Here is a 13783-nt window from a genome sequence, read left to right as displayed (position 1 = left end):
TCTGTTTTTCCTGGGTCCTGCTCCTCTCTAAGGGGCATCATTTCCCAGAGATCATGGTGTCAGAGCACTAGCACCTTTAACTGTAATCTTTTTTTTCCACCTCTTCTTTCTCCCTGCACCCACTGAAACCTGTGTGAACACCTAAAAATACATGACTTGGCAGATCTTTGCTGGTGCTCCTCACACATCAGCAGTTTGCCTAAGGCATTGTGTCCAAAAGCTGAACATCATTATAAGTTATCCAACTAGCTGGTTAAATGTTACTTCATTTTTGTTTCAATGCATTGATTTCCCCCTTGATGTGACAGCCCAATCTCCCACTCACTCACTGTCAGCCACTGTTTTCCTTTGATGTTGACACTCAGTCATTCAGTCTTTTCAATACACACCTTCCTCAGCACTAAGTGCACTCTTGCTGTGGGTTTGGTATGCTGGAATTGCTTAGGAAAACTTTCTTACTCTTGTTTAAAAATAACCTAAAGTATTTCTTCATTGTTTAAGGAAATCATTTCCCCTTGGAGAATGACAATGTGCTGTCTCTTATATGTATACTCTATATTGTAAACAAATACCTTGTGTATATTTATATTATATATACCTGCATTTTATCCCTTTTATAGATATAAAGGCAAAATCTTCAGTGACCACATGCACCCATCAGAAGTCTGCACTCAGCTGCTTGCCCAAGTTCCAGTAAGGTAATGTCCACCTGCATCCTTGATGTCTCTAAAATTCCCAGCAGAAGAGATGTGATTTCCTTCCCCAGCTACAGTAACCATCCAGCTCAAGGCACGTATTTTTGCTGTGATTCGAGCTGGCAAACGAGGAGGCACTGAAAGGCACCTGCAGGTAATTGCATCTTAAAAGAAAATCAGCATTCATAGACTGAACATAGCATATTTGTTTGATTTGACATCTCAGTTCTTTGCAGAAAACTGGGAATGTTTAAAGCACTGATGCTTTGATTTCTAGGGCTGACGGTTGCCTGCATTGTGAAGTTGGTCTGATTCGTTAAAACATCACACCCAGCCTTTGGATGATGAGTTTTCTGTTAAGAGACTGATGCTCCTTCCTTGAGCCTTGTACCTAAATAAAGCTTTTGAAAGAGTCTTTCTTTCTACACTCCAGCAATCCCAGCCCAGCCATTCACTGAATGTTTAAAGCTGTCCTCACTCTTTATACAAGACAAAGGGTATGGGCATCTGAAAAACAGACTCACTTTGGCTGCTGAGTTCAGCTATTCACCCCTGCAAAAGCACCAACATCACATGCTGTCTTTAATAAAACCCAAAATAAAATTAAAAAAACCCAACATCAATAACCACAAACATTTTAAAGAAGGAGCAGTTGATTCCACTCCCATTGCCCACTTTGAAATACTGTTAAAAACTTCATTTTCTCAGAATAAACACTGAGCCAGTTTCAGATTATTAACTCCTTTATATTCCATTTTCTAAATTTTCTGTAATTCAGAGGTTTTTTTTAAGGAAATAAGTAGATTGACCTTTTTCTTATAATACCTACATTAGGTGAGTTCTGATCACTCTCTGCTCCTTAAGTGGCACTTGGCACATCTCAATGGTAACTCCTACACATCCTTTTCAAAACAATGAAAGGAAAACCAGTTCAGGTATGGCTGGGCAGTGAATGTGCCTGGTTTCTAATCACAGTAAGTGTGATTAGAAGCAATGATTTAAGGAGCTGTCACATCTGGAGAGCACCTAAATGGAAGTTGACTATAAAACAGATCTTCATTAAACAATGACCTGACCCCATAACAGCACTTTTCAACATTTCTCTTTGCCACCACTATCAAAATTTTAGGTTGCTTCTTGACAAATACAGATGAATGTCTAAAAAATTTCCCTTAATGGCTTGGGGTTTTTGGGTTATGGTTCTGGAACCACTTAGCACTTAAAAAACACTTCATTAGAATTTTAAAAATGAGGCAAATTTCCCTGGTATAAACCTTCAGGAATTTTTAAGAAGAGGGAGCTATATATTAGACAGTTTGACTTTTGTGTGTGTGAGTATTGCATCACCCCCTGCTTGCATTTCCCAGATGTGATGGGCTCAGTATTTCCCTTGTTTGACCTGTAGCTACAGTTTATTAAGGATAAGGAAATGGCAACTGTCAGGAAACCACAGAAAATTCCAGTGCAATCACAGAAACCACTCCTGGTGCCTTTCCCTTACACAAAACCAAGAGAGGATGGGCACTGGAGTCAGGCTGCCAGGACAGCCCTCTGAGAGGTCTTGCAGTCTGGACTTGGTATTTATTTTAATCCAATATGGCCTCAGCTATGTGGGATTTGGCATGGTGGAAAAATCCCAGGTTTTATGAGATTTTTTACAAGGATATGTTTTACTGTGCAGAGACAGAGAGTGAACAAGAATTCCTGTCACTGCTGCTGGCAACTGAGTCCAGCAAAGGATGTGTTTGACAGCAAAAGAGATTTCTGTAGTGGCCCTTTCAGCCTAAGGAAAATGATATTAAAATCTGAACTAAAGGACTGAAGGTCAGATTGCAAAAGAGCTGGTATTCCTAATTGTAAACAGATTTTGGGAGAGCTCCATCTATATGGGCCGAGTAATTCTCAGTTTCTGACCACAAAACAAAACATTAAACTTTTTTAAAACCTCTGATGCCTCAAGCCATGCTAGAGCCTATATTAAAAAAACCTTTTTAATATTTCAAGGTTTTCTCAGTGCCAAGCTATTAAACGTGTAGACTGATTTCCTTAGAGCAAAAGCCTTCCCCAAAAACCTGGTCAGAATGTCAGTCAAAATAGTTAATTACCAACCAATAAAAAAAAAAAATCCCAGTAATTGACTGCATGGATTTTAATTTTATGAGATAGCCTTATCCTTGTGAGAACTCTCCAATCTGAGGCTGGAGAACAATGACTCCCTGAACACAAAAGCAGTTCCCAAATCACAGCAGAGATGGTAAGGTTGAATTTGACCTCACTTGCTCCAATAAAAATTCAGGTTATGTCCATAAAAATGAGCAAGAAGGAGGGAACAAAAGGGGTGACAATGAGAAGAGAGGAATCTTTTTGAGGGGAATTTGCAAAAAGCTACAGCTAAAACTACATTGGGCCTTTCAGCAGCAATGCTCTCTAGGAGGTAAACAGTTTAGCAGACTGCTAGCTACAAAAAAGTCACTACAAAAGCACCTCAAAAGTGGTTATTAGACAGATTTCTTGCATATTCTTTCTTCCCTGCCCAGCAGTAATTGGTCTCAAACAGGGAACAGTGACAATGCAAGACCTCCACACCGGGTGACAGGTATTCCCACAAAGAACAGCAGTGCCCATTGTCAACACTTTAGCTCAAGTTTCATGCCTGTTTTTTTTCCTAGAGGCCCTGCATTTATATAAGAGTCACCAGGAGAGTGTTTTAAAACTATTATTAAGGCTCAGAGTTGTGGGGGAAAGCTCTGAAATGCAACACAGAATAAAAGCTGCATTGCCAGTGCTCAAAGCCCAAGGACGACTCAAAGGGCCCCACCAGCCCCTTGCTGTTCATCACACTCTGCACCACCTCCCTTTTCTCACAGACTTTGTTTTAGAAGTGTTTCAAGGTTCTTTGCCTAGATGCCCATAAAGCAAACCCAGGTGCCCCTCAGAAGGTGCCTGTGGGGACCTTACCCAAAGGCTGGACAAGCTGAAGCAGCAATTAGTAGAAGCAGCAATTAGCAGGAGCAGCAATGAGTAGAAGCAGCACAGTATCTTTAGATTTTTGCTAGTCCCAGCAACATGCAGCTTCAAAAGTGAGAGGTTGTTTATCCCCTCTTGGTTATGCTCTTTGGCTCAGCATGGGCTTTGATTGTTTCCTTAACAATTTGACACAAATCCATGAGTTAAAAATAGAAAACAATGCATCCATTTTTCCTAGCAAAAACTGCACATATGAATATTTGAATTCTGTGCAGTGATAGACCAAGTCTACACCCTGTTCTGTGCTGGACTATGACTAATTTTGCCTGATTTGTTGTTTTTCTTTCCTTTTATTGCAAACAAACTACTAAAACACACCGATATTTTCCTTCATAGGTGTCTCTTTGTATTCAGTTCAGCACACCCCAAACCTGTGGATAAAAAGCTCAGTAGATACACTGTTGCCTGCACTGAGTGAAAAGCTAAACAATTAACAAATAAACAATGAATAAACTATTGTCAGTGCTAATGTGACTGATATAGAGATGCTCTCTGCACTGGACAGTTCCTCCATCTGAAAACTTGCAGAATAAAATTTATACCTATACTACATGTCAGCAGCAACTGGAATGACATGAGGCTGACAAGTGGCAGGTTTGACTGCAGCTCAGTTACTTCATTAAAATAGCTGTTAATTTAAACTGAAAGGAAAATCCATCCTTTTGGCTGCCCACCAGAAGTGCTTCCCACAAAAGGGGAGAAGCAGCAGCTCTGCTCATCAGTTCAAAAGTTCATTTGAATGATGCACAGGAGAACACTAACACAAAGAAACGCAAAGGAAACCCTGTTTATAGCTGGTTTCACAACTGGACTCCATTAGGAAAAGACTGACATGATATTTTAAACCCCTAAGAAAATTTTAAGCAGAACATCTTGAACAGATCACTTGAAATTTTGTCCACAATGCTTCTGGCTCACGCTGCCATCCTGGTGGCTTTGCAGTCCTGTAGTTCATCTCACTATTCTCCTTCATGACCAACTTCTATATTTTAGTAGCAAAACAGGTTTCCCATCTGTTGGCCACTGCAGAGTATTTAGGGAGCTCCATATAACAGTTTACCTCAGCAGGTGCAGTTTGGACATGGACACTTGCTCAGACAAGAGACTTGAAGGCAGAGACCCCCCTCTGATGTCTCAGATGTCCCTTCTGCTCTGCCACCATATCCAAATGAAAAGGTTTAAATTTTTTGATGAAAATGGCATACGTAGAAAAAGGACAAGGAAAAACCCCATAGGAAATCCCACTGAAACATCAAAAAAAAAATCCACTTTTTGACTAAAAGAGTTCAAAACACCAGTATCTACCACAACCCCCCTGAAAATTACTCTGTGTTCTGCTGTAAATTAGAACATAGAAAAAACTCCTTCTGATTCATCCTCACATATACACAGAGGCTCTAAAGTGGAGGCAGAGGTCTCACAGACAGGGTTTGTTCCCCAGTTCATCTGACACATGCAGCAAAGGAGCAGAGATCCCATGGAGGAAGCAGAGATTGTAGAAGCAGAGGATGATCTCCAGGTGCCAGCTCAGGGCAGTTCAGGAAATAAGACAGAGCTTTTCACATAACTGTTCACACACACAGCTACACTCAGCTAAATTTAAACTCACCTGAACAGCAGCTGAGTGCTGCAGCCTTCCTCAAGCTGGACAGAGATTGCAGGAGGAAGAGTGAGTGACTCAATTACCCAAAGGCAGCTCTTGGCAAGGCTCAGCTTCCCATCAGAGGGATTACACAGGCGGGAGAGAAGCAGTGTAGCAAAGAAAAACAAAATGAAAGGAAACAGAGATGAAACAAGATTCTCCTATTGATTTGCACAGAAAGATGAATTACTTACTTATCACTGCAGTTGTAAATGAAAGCTGTGCCAAAAGGGTGTAGCTTCTACAGGAAACCAAATTAAATATATTTTCTTCCTTGCTTTGTATGGAGAATGTGCATGACTTCAGAAAGTTACTGCAGCAAGAGCTGAAAAACAAATAAAACGAAAATAAATGTGTCCTGCACAGGACACATTTGAGCATATGAACAGATTACACATTCAACACACATGATAGAGAGTGTATGACTCCAGCAGACCTACAGCCAGAGCCATGCACTGCTCACACCTCAGGCACAGCAGTATTTCCACACACAGGCAGGGTTTCCCTGACCTCTGAGATCACAGACAGGCTCCTCTGTGGGCTACAAGGGACAGGCCACAAGGGGAGCAAACTGCATCACCCACAGGGGCCAGAGCCAGGGGAGGATCCCCACCTCTCCCCCCTCGAGCTGCTGCTCACACCAGCACTGCTGCTCTGCTCTGTCATTGCTCCTGCATGACTTTCCATAAGTGAGGCCACACACTTTAGTGGTCCTGAATCCCACTCATAGAACACATTGTACCCTCACAAATGACTCAAAACTAAGTTGGCTTTGGTGCCAAGGAGCCTTCCTGTGGCTGAGAGAGAAAGCCCAGCTGATATGGAATGCAGGGAGTCCCCTCTCCAAGTGAAAACAAGTTTCTAACCCAGAACTACAAGATAATGGACTTCAAAGCACTGGGGTTTATGCATGGAAAACCTGTCACTGGTGCAGGACTGAAACCTGCTTATCTTGCCCTTTCACATGGTGAAATTTGACAGGGCACATCTAAAGTGAAGGAGATGGAAATGCATCTAACTGTACTGAATTTATTTACTTATTTTTAAATAGTGGCAGGACTTCCTCTCTTCAGCTCATGAGCAGCCCCTGTAGAGGTGGGTAGTACATGGGGCACAGCAGGTGGTAGAAGGTAAAATCCTTCGCAAGGTTTGCCCAGACTGGTCAGAAATATATTTGTAAGATGAAGAAATCATTATACTCCTGAGAGTCCTTGGGTAGGAAAGGAGTTTATCATTTGCTAGCAAATTATTTTGACCTTTCTGGCAAAGGTTAGAGGACAAAGATATATTAACTGGAGTAATTTAAGTCAAGTGTAAAGTAACTAAGAGTTACATGGCCTTGGGGAAGAGTCTGGAGTCTTAGTTGAAGGAGATGTTTCAGCATTTGGTGGAGTTTACTACTTTAAGAATAAAATTATCATCATACACTTCTGGAGTGTTCCCTGGATGGGCCTGTGACAGTTTAAATCTCTGAAAGAAATTTATTGCCCACTTCATCTGTCACTGAATACCTGTACCACAAGGCCCTGCCAGGCTGCCAGGGTTATGCTGGCAGCTCTAACAAGGGTCATCTTTGGGATCACAGAGCCAGCATTTGCACTCCACTACTGAGGTGAGAACTCAGATCCTCAGGTGGCTGCATGAAGAGTGCCAGATAGAAATATTTTAACAGATTCCTCAGTTTCCCCTGTAATCTAAGACTTGTTGCAACAAGCAGGAGCTCCTACAATGGCCTGCTGTCACCTGCATGTCCCACTGCACATGCAGTGAACAACAGTAAGGTTTTCTTGAAAAAAAATGTTTTTTAAACAAAAAAAAACCACCCCCAAAACAGCCTGACTACAAACCTTTCCCAACATCTAAGCTCCTCACTTTCCTGTGTTTCCTTCTGCTCCCACATAATTCTAGGTGCATTAGGAAACAAATGCAACCTTGATTTCTACCTGATTTCTAAGATAGATAAGGTCTGGACAGATCAGAAATTATTATTATCCAAAATTATCTAAAACTTGCTTCCTAATTTTTTTGTTTTGCTACATTATAAGACTACTTCCATTGAAACACACTTTACCATAACACCAAAGATAAAAGCTTGCTGAAGCAACACCTAAATCAATACCTAAATTCACCACCTTAAACAGTACATCATTACTTTCTCAAAATCTCAAATGGAATGCAAAAATCCCAGTTGTGCTCAGATGCCTTGAACTTTGCTAATTCCTCATGTGCTACCCAGATTACTGCTCCTGATGGCAGATGAGTATGTGTGGTCCTTCCCTCTCCCTCTGCAACCTAATGAGAACCAGCTTATCTCATATCAGCTTCTAGAAGAGTTCAGCTATCTGAGATTACCCACAATGTGCTCTATTTTCTAAGCTAAATTAATAATTAGGGGGAAAAATAACATGAGAGATGCAGATTACTGAAAAACAACCAGTTGGGAAGTCAGCCCAGGATAAAACACTGATATTTGAAGGCAATGCACAGAACAGCTCCATGTCCAGTCCTGCTAACACGGCTTTAGAGGGTTATCTAGAAATAGGAGAGGCAGAAACAGAAGCTTGGGAATATGATGACTCAACTCTTACCCAAAATATCAGCTAGCCAAGCCAGGGACAGACATTTCTTCCTAATGCTGAGAAAGGGCATCCCAGGGAAGGAGGTTATATTTTGAAAGGGGCTTAAGTTCTCCCATAGTTTTCAGCTGAATGATTTTATTTTCAGGGTAGACTCCCAGAATGGAAGGGGACAGTAAAACCCTTCTAACCAACACAACGAGGACATTTACACAGAATATGGAGAATCCATCTATTCTCTATTTCACAGCAAGGATTTAAAACAAGTCTTCCCTTTTCCAGGAAGTGTTTTCCCATGGAACAGGAGTGTGTCCCAAGGCAGTGCTGTGTAAGCCACTGAGCACATCCTCCTGGTGAGCATGAAATGACTTCTTCAGCCACCACTCTGCACCCAGGGAAGCAGGAGAGCAAACTCCCAGGCCTCTTTCCCAAGCCTCTCTGCCTGGAGCTCATCCAGTGTGTAACACAGACCAACAGTGGCTGAGCTGGCAGGGGAAGGAAAGTCTCCCTGGCCTGATGAGAACATCTGCCTAACTGGCAGGGCACTGAGGTGGCTTCTGCTTCATGAAAATTCAAGTTCTTTAGACAAACTGAAAGGGCACCAATGAAAGGCTGAGAACACCCCTGCAGTCTCTACCGTGGTGGCTTGAACATCAGCTGCTGAGGTCCTTTGGGGTAGGATTTTGTCCTGTCCTCAGCACCATCACCCCAAAGTGCAGAGTCTGAGGAGTATCTTCACTGCTTCCCATCTCTCTCCCTCACATTTCAGTGTAAATCCAGCTCTTTATTTCCTTTGCTGCTCTGATGTTAAAGATACATTTGAAAATGGGAATTACTTTTTTCCAGACTACATCAAGGATGTGATCCAAATTAATTTCAGCCTTGGGGTTTTTTAAAAATCTTAATTAAAATAAGTATTTGTTAAACTCCAGACAAAACTTTTTCTTTTCAGTTATAAAAAAGATTCACATGGCAATAACTCAGACATCCTGAGATTACAGCCAAAAAACGGAGAAAAAGAAAAATGCTTTAATAATAGTAACAATATTTACAGTTTAAAACTACTTTTCGATCTCAGTGTTACTCATGTTTTGTCTCAGAGAGTGAAACTGATACACCATTCAGTAACTCACACTGAAGCCCAGCAGAACACAACCACGACTCCAATGCTGTAGATCATGCTGCCCTTAACACCATTTGTCAGTGCTCAAACAATTCTCTGTAGTCAAACATGAGATGAAACACAAACTACATTTCATAAGATACTATCATCACTCTTTTGACAGCTCACAGAGTGAAACCCTTTGGTTTTTTCTATAACAAAACAACTGTTCCTCAGAACTATGTGTTATTTCATAGTTCTAATCTAAAAAAAAACTCTGGCTTACATTCAGTGAAAGACCAAGTGGGAAAATGAAGAATTTTCAAGAACCGCACCAAGGTCTTGCCATACATTTCTGTGTTCTGGGATACTCCAACATTCAGCATTTTCTAGTGGCTTTTACTGATCCTCTATTCATCTGAAAATTCAAGACAGGTGTGTATTGAAAGATTGGGTCCTGATGTTACCAAGGCCCAAATTTTCACTTTTTTGAAAGTATGAATGTGGGGGAAAAAACAAATCACAGCATCTTTTCCCTGTGATCTCTGCAGCAGCTACAACAATCATAGCTGCCTCTTCCACCTTCCCCAGAAATCATGAGCCCATTGTATATATCTAGAATTTAGACTGTATTTTTGAACTGTAGAATGGGCTGGAAGGGACCTTAAAGACCATTCAGTTCCACCTTCTTCCATGGCAGGGACACTTTCCACTGTCCCAGCTTGCTCTGAGCCCGTCCGGCCTGGCCTTGGGCACTGCCAGGGATGGGGCAGCCACAGCTGCTCTGGGCACCTGTGCCAGGGCCTCACCTCCCTCACAATAAAAAACTTCTTCCCAATACCCAGTCTAAACTTGCTTCCTTTAAGTCTGAAGCCTTTCCCCTCGTCCTGCCACCAGGAAGGGCTTTGGAGGGATGAGGAGCCCCTGGCTCCTGGCAGGAGAGACATCACAGAGAGCGACGAAAGGCCGAGATCTCTGTTTCAGAGACAGAGGGAAGGTGGGAGTCAAGGACTTCAGCCCCGGCACAGAATATCACAAACCCAACAACCTGCCGGGAATTAAAAATCCATCTTCCACTTGGGAACGTACCTTTTTTCCCTCCAAAGCTGCAGCCCCTTTCTGACTACTCTTCACCTCCAAACAACCGTCGGGCCTCAAGCTCAGGATTCTCTTCCCGGCTTGGCCATAACAACCCTGCCACTTGCTGACAATTCCCGCAGGAATTCTCACAATGCAAAGGAGCTGAGCTGCCCTCTCCTGGGAGCAGTGGAGGCAGCAGGGCAGCCTCCCACAGCCGAACACATCAGCAGCAGGTGGGGAAAGCTGCTGGAGTGGGAAATGGATGCAGGGGGCAGCCTCCTCCAGATGGACTGCCCGCTTCTCCCATTTCCAGTTCCACTAAAATTGGACTGTGGGGTTAGGATTCCGCTTCAGCAGCATTTCTGCCACAGGCTTCACAAAGAGGTCGTTTTGCATCAATTTCTTCACAGGTTTTCCAGATTGGAGCCTACATGGATTGTTAGGTTAAATCAATAGGGCAAAGATTAAGTGAATGCTGTGTCAGAACAAGAGCTTACAGAGGAGTTTAACGGGACTGACAAAACACAGCCTGAACAGGTACCTGGTGCTGCTCATGGCTGGAGCATGTTTGCACTTAGGATTTTCCCAAATCTCCTGTTAATTTACGAGAAAGAAAAAGGATTCGAGATCTGTGAGTGATGAAGGGAAGGAAATTGGCCTGCAGCTGTAACCCAAAACACAGCGAAACCCTGAGCTCGTTGAAAACAGAAAGAGTTTTCATTGCTACATGTTTTTATTACACCAGACTTGAAGCAGAGAACTTGGAGCTGGGGGACAGATTAGTGACAATATCATAATACAACTTTAGCAGCATCAGCCAGCCCTTCCAGGTCCCTGCTCCCCATTTGGGATACACTAGCATAGACAAAAGTGAGGAGTTAGCTCAAAAAGGCTACAGCATAAAAAAAAAAAAAAAGGGTTTGGTTTTTTTTTTCCCCTGAATGTGATGTTTTAAAGTAGTGATGAAAAGCTGGGATTTCCAGGAACATTTCTTCACTAAGCTGTAGACAGAAATCACAAGGTGGATGATTTCTGCAATTTAAAGAGTGGGAAATGGCAGCCAGTATGCTAATTAGGAGGAGTTCTAGGAAAAACATCTAAAGCAAAGTCCACCAGGAATAAGATGGGTATATGCTTTTAAGATTTAAAAAAGTATTTAAATTGCCTGCTATAGCCTCTGATGGTTTTGTTTCTTAGGGGGATTTTTTGTTTGATTTTACAAGAAAGTTACTTTAATAACTTCTTCTGCAGGCATTTGGGATAAAGATGGTCAGGTGAGTCACTTCATGAATATTCTTTCATCCATATGGCATGTACAGAAAATCCATTAGAATTAATATATCTTTACATATTTATCTGAGTAAGCCTTTGCCTCAAAGCGCTGGTGTTGTTCTCTTAACATAATAATTCTGATAAATTGCTCTTTTCTTCAGAGCCCCATAAGCAAGGAACATAGTGCTGCTGTGTGAAGACCCATTACAAAGAAAACTTTTGAGCACATTTTCCCCAAAAAACAGATGCCTCTCTATATTTTAGAAGCTGCAGATGCCATTTTTAAGTGAGGGGGGGAAAAATGTCAGCTATCACTTGCAATTATTAAAAATTCATTTGTTTCTGACTGCTTATTGCTCCAATGTATATTTGGACATAGTGCCATCCATTTCCTGACTCACCACAGGTGCTTCCAGACTTCCAGTCTGCCTGGGGTCTTTGGCAGGGCACCTGAAGAGATACACACATAATTAGTGAGCATTCTGCATGTAACTGGATACAAGAGCTAGATCCCCACTTAAATTCAAGCCAAAGTTACTCTGCTGGGTACAACTCAGCTCAGAAAATCGCTGAGGATCTTCAGTGTGACCTTCCTATTTTTGTTTGATTCCATTTGAATACATTTTTATGAAGAGAAATCAGGGGATTTTTTATTGTGGTTTGTTCATAATCAGGTTCACTAAAGACTCTAGACAAATGGGCTTGGAATGGGTTTGGAAAGGTGTGAGTAGGCTTTACTCTTCTTGTTTAGTGTCTGGATATCATTTTTCACAAGAACTCCCTGTAAGCTGTGGGAGGGAGCCCACAGAACATCACATGGAAAGTCTGATCTTGGCAGGACCAGCAGCTCTGCCAGACACAGGTCACACAGGACTGAGGGACCACAGCAATTTCTGACCTTTTCATCTTCTCTTTCCTCCTCCTCCTCCCCAGCTGGCATCCTCCCTTAAATGGCCAGTACTGGACTCTCAAGAAGGGGAAGGGGTAGACAGGAAAGCACAGATCTGGCAGCAGAAGCAGAAATGGCAGAAGAACCCAAAGCCCTTAAATATTTGAGGAAAATGGGATCTTTTCCTGCCTGCCACCAGCAGATGGGATGCAGAGCTGCTCACAGGAGACAGAGAAGGAGAACCAGGATAATAGCTACTCTCTGGACTTCAGCAAAGTAGATAAACCTGTGTCCTCCTCATCTTGCCCAAAACAGACTCAGTGGCCAGGAAGACTTTCAAGGAACAAAGCACTAGCAGCAGGTGGTGCCATCTGTCCTACTCTAATTCCCTCTTGCTCAAACAATTTATGTCCCAGTCAGTGAGGAAGGTAAAAAACAGCAACAAAAATCCAACCCCAACTGCTAAATAGCCAGGGAGTGGGAGAACAGGAGGCAAGGAAACAGAAGGCTAATTTTAGCTGAATAACATGAAATGAAAGTAGTGTCAATAAAAATAAAGAAGAATGAAAAACGTGATTGCTAAATGATGCCTTCTCCCTATGGTTTGCTCTTTTGCACCTGTGCCTGAAGTGAATGATTAGACAGAAAATCAAACCACAGTATGGTTTTACCCTGAGCTGAAATGCAAAGTCCAGGGCAGTCTGGGAGAGGCTGCATCACGTCCTGCCCTGCTGAGCATTGCTGTTATCACTGCCCAGCTGGAGTTTCCCATGGTGCCACCTCTATGAAACTGCCTGGCACATCCTCCCTCTGTCACCTGAGGCACAGCAGCCAGGTTTGCATCGCTGCCATCGCTGTTGCTTCAGCTCTGGGCAGTGGAAGGGATTTTCCTGTCAAATCTGCCTTATATGTCACACACTATCCCTTCCTATCTCTATTTTAATATGCAACCATGTATTAAGCTCTCTGGAAAATGCTGAACAATAAATATCAGCTCTGCACTATAAGCAAGACACTGTTGCTACCTCAGCAAAATTATCCAAGAGCTCTTTGGTTCCACAGTGCATGTAGCAGCAGAGAGGCAATTTCTTCCACTTGGGCTAAATCAGCTTGAAAGAAATAATGGTTCATTCTCCTGAGCTCAGGACTAAATTTTGAAACAGATATCAAAATAAACACTTATATACAAGGTAAATATCATGTTATAACAAAGCAGCAATGCCCCTTCAATTTATGAACTGCAAGAGTTAGAACTAAGTTATGAGAAAAATGAAGGGATTCATTTCTGAAAGAGAAGGAAGAAATGACAGAAAGTATTTGGCACAGTTTAAATGAGTTTTGTTTTGAAGCCATTCAGAATTTAGACCTTGGACAAATACCTTACTGAGACGAATAAAGCATTTGTTGGCACCACAAGGAGAAAAATCCTACCTCAACAACTGAAACAGGGTTTGATTTAATCTCCCCAATGTTGCAGTGAATAATATTCTTTCTAGGTCT

The 13783-nt window shown here is 42.2% G+C and overlaps 1 long non-coding RNA gene across 6 annotated transcripts in view; it reads right to left on the bottom strand.

The window, feature by feature from the left end:
- The window catches only part of LOC107210355, a 39560-nt gene extending 29215 nt beyond the window's left edge, over positions 1-10345 (bottom strand). For 4 of the 6 annotated variants that reach the window (XR_004499239.1, XR_001523912.3, XR_004499242.1 and 1 more), the window contains exons 1-2: positions 10132-10345; positions 5332-5689 (exon numbers count right to left, since the gene is read on the bottom strand). This is a non-coding gene — a long non-coding RNA (uncharacterized LOC107210355). The remainder of the gene's footprint in view (positions 1-5331; positions 5690-10131) is intronic. The other 2 variants (XR_004499240.1, XR_004499241.1) reach the window with 2 other exon arrangements.
- Between the last annotated feature and the right edge of the window lie 3438 nt (positions 10346-13783).

Source organism: Parus major, chromosome 12 (assembly GCF_001522545.3).
Source record: "Parus major isolate Abel chromosome 12, Parus_major1.1, whole genome shotgun sequence".
NCBI classification, from domain to species: Eukaryota; Metazoa; Chordata; class Aves; order Passeriformes; family Paridae; genus Parus; species Parus major.
This window is presented reverse-complemented; position numbering and strand designations above follow the sequence as displayed.